Source organism: Mesoplodon densirostris, chromosome 3, assembly GCF_025265405.1.
Source record: "Mesoplodon densirostris isolate mMesDen1 chromosome 3, mMesDen1 primary haplotype, whole genome shotgun sequence".
Classification (NCBI taxonomy): Eukaryota; Metazoa; Chordata; class Mammalia; order Artiodactyla; family Ziphiidae; genus Mesoplodon; species Mesoplodon densirostris.
This window is the reverse complement of record NC_082663.1, coordinates 42,925,862-42,932,311: the sequence shown is the minus strand read 5'-3', so window position 1 is coordinate 42,932,311 and position 6,450 is coordinate 42,925,862.

Below are 6,450 nucleotides of genomic sequence, written 5' to 3'. Positions count from 1 at the left end.
ATGCACTTTATAATCATTTCCGGTATTGTCCTGAATCTAAACCTGTTCACTAAGATCAGAATGAGCTTAGAAGTATTATAACGCCCTTGCATTTCCTGGTCTAGGTGCTGTTTAATAAGGTGCTTATATTATTTTCTATGAGGAGAGGGAAAATAAAATTTCAGTCCTGACTGTACCAATTATATACAGAAAAAGGCATCCAGAGTCATCCTGTATGAAGCACACGCTACCCAGAGATAAAACTACTTAAACCTTAATCTTCAAGGACAAGAATAAAGAGCACACACTATCCGTGAGAGTTGTTTTGTATACAGGGCCAAGAATTATCCTTTTTGTTCTGTAATCGTAGGCTACCAAGCCATTCCATATTTAGCCTGTGAAATGTAACATCATAGAGCTAAAAAAATCTGAAGAAAAAAAGTACAAGGAAACTTTATACATTCCACACATATTCCAAACACATTTCAACTGAGTTAGACATCAGGCACTTTCAGTCTAGAAATGTCTTCAGCTGGGATCAGGTTTTTAATTCCCCCTTCTCCTCTGGAATCTTGGAGCAGCTGTTGTTTCCCAAATGAGCTTGTTAGTGTAGATTTGTTTTTTAAATTACTACTTTATTCTAATGATACATAAGCTAGTTAATTCCATTAACTAAGAGCCTCTGAAAGGAAGCAATAGCATCTAAAGATTTTTTATTACTGAAATGTAGTTGATGTACAATACTGTTAGTTTCAGATGTACTACATAAAGATTTGACATTTGCGTATATTACAAAACAACCACCATGATAAGCCTAGTAACCCTCTGTCCCCATACAAAATTATTACAATATTATTGATCATATTCCTCATGCTGTATATGATATCCCTGTAGCTTATTTATTTTATAACTGCAGGTGTGTTCTTCTTAATCCCCTTCACCCTCTGGCAATCTAAAAAACAAACAAAAACAGACTCATAAATACAGTATCTAAGGATTTTAAGATCTGTCTGTAGAAGCATGGCCTGCCGCGCAGAGCTGTTCTATCACAATATCAGTGCAAGAAGTAGACCCAAGTGTGCATGTGAAACAGACCCAATTATGGTCTATTTTGGACACTGGCATTCCGAGGCCTCAGGCCCCTCTCCCGGGCCTGAGATTCATTCTTCCTTATTCAAGGCAGCAACAGCTGCGTTCGACAGAAGCAAGATCCAAATCATAGCAGATCAGGTGACTCAGAGTTTTCATTCTGATGAGACGAGAATGCAAACTAGCTCAGCGACTCCTGCATCACTTTTAAAGCTTCAAGTTCAATTATCATAAGTGGAATGACTGGAATATGAATAAGGGAATGTGATTTTAATTGCATGGTTTTTTGGGGGGTTTTTTTTTGTGGTACGCGGGCCTCTCACTGTTGTGGCCTCTCCTGTTGCGGAGCACAGGCTCCGGACGCGCAGGCTCAGCGGCCATGGCTCACGGGCCCAGCCGCTCCGCAGCATGTGGGATCCTCCCGGACCGGGGCACGAATCCGTGTCCCCTGCATCGGCAGGCAGACTCTCAAGCACTGCGCCACCAGGGAAGCCCTAATTGCATGTTTTATTTTGAAATGATTGATGATTCACATGCCGTTGTAAAAAGTAGTTTTCCTGTACCCTTTTCCTGTTTACCTCTGGACATCTTGCCAGACTCTAGTACAATGCCACAGTCAAGATACAGAGCTGAATATAATTTCCTAGGAAAGTAATACTCCGGGGATCAGACTCGTGGCCTCTTTATCTACGACCTGTCAGTGGCATCAGGGACACTATGGGAGAAGAGAGGAGTAGTTTCTCTCAGATATCATCCTTAAAACTTAAGTATACCCCAACCTTTGCAGTTATTTTAAATCGCTTCTAGGAGGGAGCTGGTCATGAGCACATCTAATTCTTGTCTGCTGAACACCTTTCACTTTTGCCCGTGCAGAGCCACTTTCCAACCTCCTCCGCCCTGCCTTGTGCCGCCGGGGACAGCCAGCAGGGAGCTGACTTGTGTGGGCTGCACCAACGGACTCCTGGACGATCTGGCTCCCAGGTGAGTTTGGCGGAAACCCAGAGGGCAGGAGGAGAGTGAAGCCAGCACGTATGCCCTTGGCCCTACCAAGCGTCCTTGGATCGCTGGGTCCCTCTCGGAAGGCCACAGCTCCTGATGGACAGATCCACAAAGATCCTCCCCTGCGTGCCCTCCCTGCCCTCACCCCTGCAGACCTGGTGGCAGGTGGTGCCTCAAGGTCCCTCTTGGTGCTCCCCCCACCCCTGACCACAATTCTGTCAAAAGTCCCTTCATCAAGGGTTTTCTGTCTCTCCCCTTGAGTCTGTCATCTGTTTTCTCCCGAGACCCCAACCGTTACATTAAACGACCACCACCTTCTTCCTATTTCTCTCCTCCTCCTTGCTTTATGGACATCAATCTCCCTGGTTTTTCTACTCAGAGATGTAGAGGAAGTCAAGAATGACACCCCAGGAAACCCCAACATTTAAAAGGAGAGCAGTGTTAACGAAGAGAATAGGATGCATGGTGGACACTCCCAGACTCTCAAACTCTTGAGTCCTAGCTTACCAGCACCTTTTTTGTGCTCCGGAAGCTTCTTTCTGGAGGCCCATAGAAGCCCCAAACTAAACACTTCATGGTGAATGCTGTGATGAGCTGCCCAGATCCCTCATGAGGAATAAAGGACGGAGTCACCCAGCTGGTGAGAATATTGTTGTTAAATAGCCTTCAGCGGACTGCCCTCTTCGGGGGCTGCCTTAGCTGAAGGAAACGGCCTCGTCCAAGTCATCCTTCTTCGAGAAGCGGGCTGCACCCCATGACTAGTCAGCAAGTCAGATATAAAGGCCTGAACTCCTTGGCCCAACTCAGGACGACTCTTATTCCTTATCTATGGCCACATGATCTCAAAACTAGCAACTTAAAACAACATTTATTATCTCACATTTCTGGAGGCTGGGAATGCAGGAGTGCCTTAGGTTCTGTCTCAGGATTTCCCATGAGGCCGCAGTCATCTGAAGGGCCCACTTCACTGCTGGCAGAAGGCTTCGGTTTCTCACTACCTGGGTCCCTCCTCAGGGTCGCTCATGACATGGCAGTGACTGCTGCGTCAAAATCCCCTTTCCCATGGAAAGTGGGCTTCCTTAGTGATTTCAGCCCAATTCTCTAACTTTCTGGCCCCCTCAGTTCTTAGAACAGTTACTTCCAGCTGTTAAAACAATGACTTCCTACCCACAAGATTCAGTGATCTTGTCTCAAAGCTCTAGTTTCATCCCCAATCACTGTCTCTCTTCTCTCCCATCTCCTCTCCTGACCCCGCAGCAGAACAAGGCTCTGGATGCGGTCTGGCCCACACAGACCTGCCCATGTCTTTCCATCCCATACCCCTCTGGTAGAGCTCAGGAAGGAGGGTTAAGGAAGGGAGAGGGGCCTTGCGGGACCCAGCTTACTGTCCTTGTGCTCAGTGTGGGCAGGTGGAGGCTGACAACTTCATCTGAGCAGCAGCTCTGGGTGTTAGGGGTCCCTCATGAGAGAGCTTCCTTCTCAGCTTCAGGCCCAGCCCCTAAGCTGGCAGCCATATACCCCATTCCTCTTTGCTGTGGCTTTCCCAGGTAAGAACAACGCTCCAAATATGATCTACTCACCACAGCCAAACTCCTGCGTCTTCAGGCACATGTGGGATCCATCTTCCAAACCGCGTGGGGTTTGAGTGAGGACAGTCTTGGCCCTGCTTCACCTGGCAGGCCCGCACCATAGCATCTCTCCCCAATGTGCATTTCCTCTACCCTGGTAGCACGGGGGCTGGACAGTGAGCCTGTGCCCTCTAACCGTCCAGACAGGGACCGGCACAGGCGGAGACCCACACACCTGTGAGCAGTTCTCTTGTCACCTCCTCCCCTCGGCTCTGAGGATGAGAGGTAGCCCAGGGCCACCCTGCCCTGTTCTGGAAAATAAGTAGTTCTACATGAGTAAAGTACTTCTACAAAAGACAACAGCCTTCTCCCTTTCAACCTCATCTTATATTAGGGTGGGATATGGTGGTGCTTGTTCTGCTTCCTGGTTTCTCTTAGCAAGCCCTGATAAGGATGTATGGCCCTAACAGCTGTGATTCTAGGAATTTAGAATGTGGGGTATTTAGCTCATTGGATCCTCAGCTGTGAGCTTTAGGACAGCCTTAGTCACCAATACTTAGCAGCTGTCACCCATGTTTAAAATTAATCATCTTGGGCTTCCCTGGTGGCGCAGTGGTTGAGAGTCTGCCTGCTGATGCAGAGGACACGGGTTCATGCCCTGGTTCGTGCCCTGGTCCGGGAGGATCCCACATGCCGTGGAGCGGCTGGGCCCGTGAGCCATGGCCGCTGGGCCTGCGCGTCCAGAACCTGTGCTCTGCAACGGGAGAGGCCACAGCAGTGAGAGGCCCGCATACCGCAAAAAAAAAAAAAAAAAAAAAATTAATCATCTTTCTCCCAACCACACTCTGATGCCTATTACTTATTTTGGTAAAAGTTATCACTATCCTTCCTGTAGGGTGATCAACTGCCCTGGGATGAGGGAGCATCGGTACTGAAAGCATGATACTCCAGAGAAGTTAGAAAGGTCAGTCACCTTACCTCCCATGTCAATGACTCCAGCCAGAACCTGTGAGTAATTCAATACCTCCCTGTCTTCATGGCCCCTGCTCTGTTACTTAGTGGTGTTGTTCCCGAGTATCTATGCCCCCTTTTTCCATTCTGCACCCGTCTTATGCTACTGATTCTCAACTTCATGTCTCACCGGAATCACCTGGGACAATTTATAACTACTGATATCTGGATTCCATCTCCAGAGATTCTGGTTCAAATGGTCTGGGGTGGGTCCTGGACAGTTACCAGGCAATTCTTGTGTGCATTCTCCCAACTGAATGACTGCTACGCTGAATGATCTTCCCTACTGCAGAGTTTCCCCCTCTAATCCATCCTTCACACTGCAGCCAGAATTATCTTTCTAAAACACAAAGCTGACCATGTCAGAGCCCGAGATAAAACTACACTCCGGGCCCCCCTCCCCATTGCTTTCAGGATAAAGCCTTAGCTGCTCAGCATGACGGGAGGGGAGCAGGGCATGGGAGGTGGCAGCTGGAGAGGGAGGCAGGGCCCGATCGTGCAGTACCTGGACCCTTGGGCGGAACTACTTGCATCGTGTCTGTGCACATCCACCATGCTTTATGGCAACACCATCTTTTGCTCATTGAAAAGCTATTTACTGAGCACCTACGAAGTGTGAGGCAGTAGAGATCAATGATGAATAAATCAATCACAGTCACAGACCTTCTCCTCCAGAGCTGGTAGGCTAGATCTCTACAGGGACCACAGCCCAGGGAGAACAGACTACACCCTTACCTCGTAACCTGAATATGCTTTGACTCTAGCACCTTTCACCTTTATTATTCATATGTATGTAACTTTCTAAAAACCATAGCATCCATGCCTTGAGGTCAAGAATTACACTGTTTTCATTGTTTTATCTACAACACCAAGCAGAGTGCTCAGTATGTACTAAATGCTCAATAAGCAGTTTGCTGAATGAAAACAAGGAGCAATGGTTGAGTCTGATTTCCCCCAGAAGTACTTGAGAGTCTTGGATTTCACTCCCTTCATCTGTTACGAATCTCAGAGTTCTGTGCTTTCCGCTAGAGTGAATTAATTACGGAAGAATAAGTCATGTATTCAAAATTGTCTAATTTGTCAAATAGGCATCGTGTGTGCCTGGAAGCAGGAATCCTCTCTCACAGGGGAAGTGAAGAGGTGACAAAGCTGCTATTCCTATGGCTCCTAAAAATAAAACAAACCCTGGGTCATCAGTTAGCATCGCAGTAGGGATGAGTTATATCATAGTATGGCCTTTGACTAAGGATATTGGCACGTTCAAAGACAATCTGAAGGTAAAAGAGGAATGATCCTTTTCATGGTAGAACGACAGGGGTGGTGAAGCTTGTTTTTGGTCAGACACTTTAGCCCCTAACTACTCTAATTCGCTCTGAGCCAGAGCACTGGAGAAAGCCACAGAAGGCTGTTCGGGGCTCCACTGAGCCCCTGAGAGAACTCCCACTCAGCTCGCCAATGAGAAGTCTCTGATCCTGCAACTCAGACTGGTAAGACTCAGCCTCCACAATGTTTCCCAGAAGCAGGAAGAGCCATTTCTGCCTCTTCAATGCGGCCTCCTGATTTGTCAGTTTCTCTGGAATAGACTACGTCATCAGTGGTTTTTACTCAGCTCAAACATCTCAGTGCCAAAACTCTCCTCTTTTCTCCACAGGCAGGGCTACACATCCGCTTCACAGCCTTCAGCTCTAGTGACCAACTCAGTCTCTCACACTGATCTTCCAAGTCTCTTTTAGTCACATACTTGGTTTCTCTGGTCCTTCAGAGAAAGGACCAGAGAAACTCTTGCTAATAATTGGTTCTGACC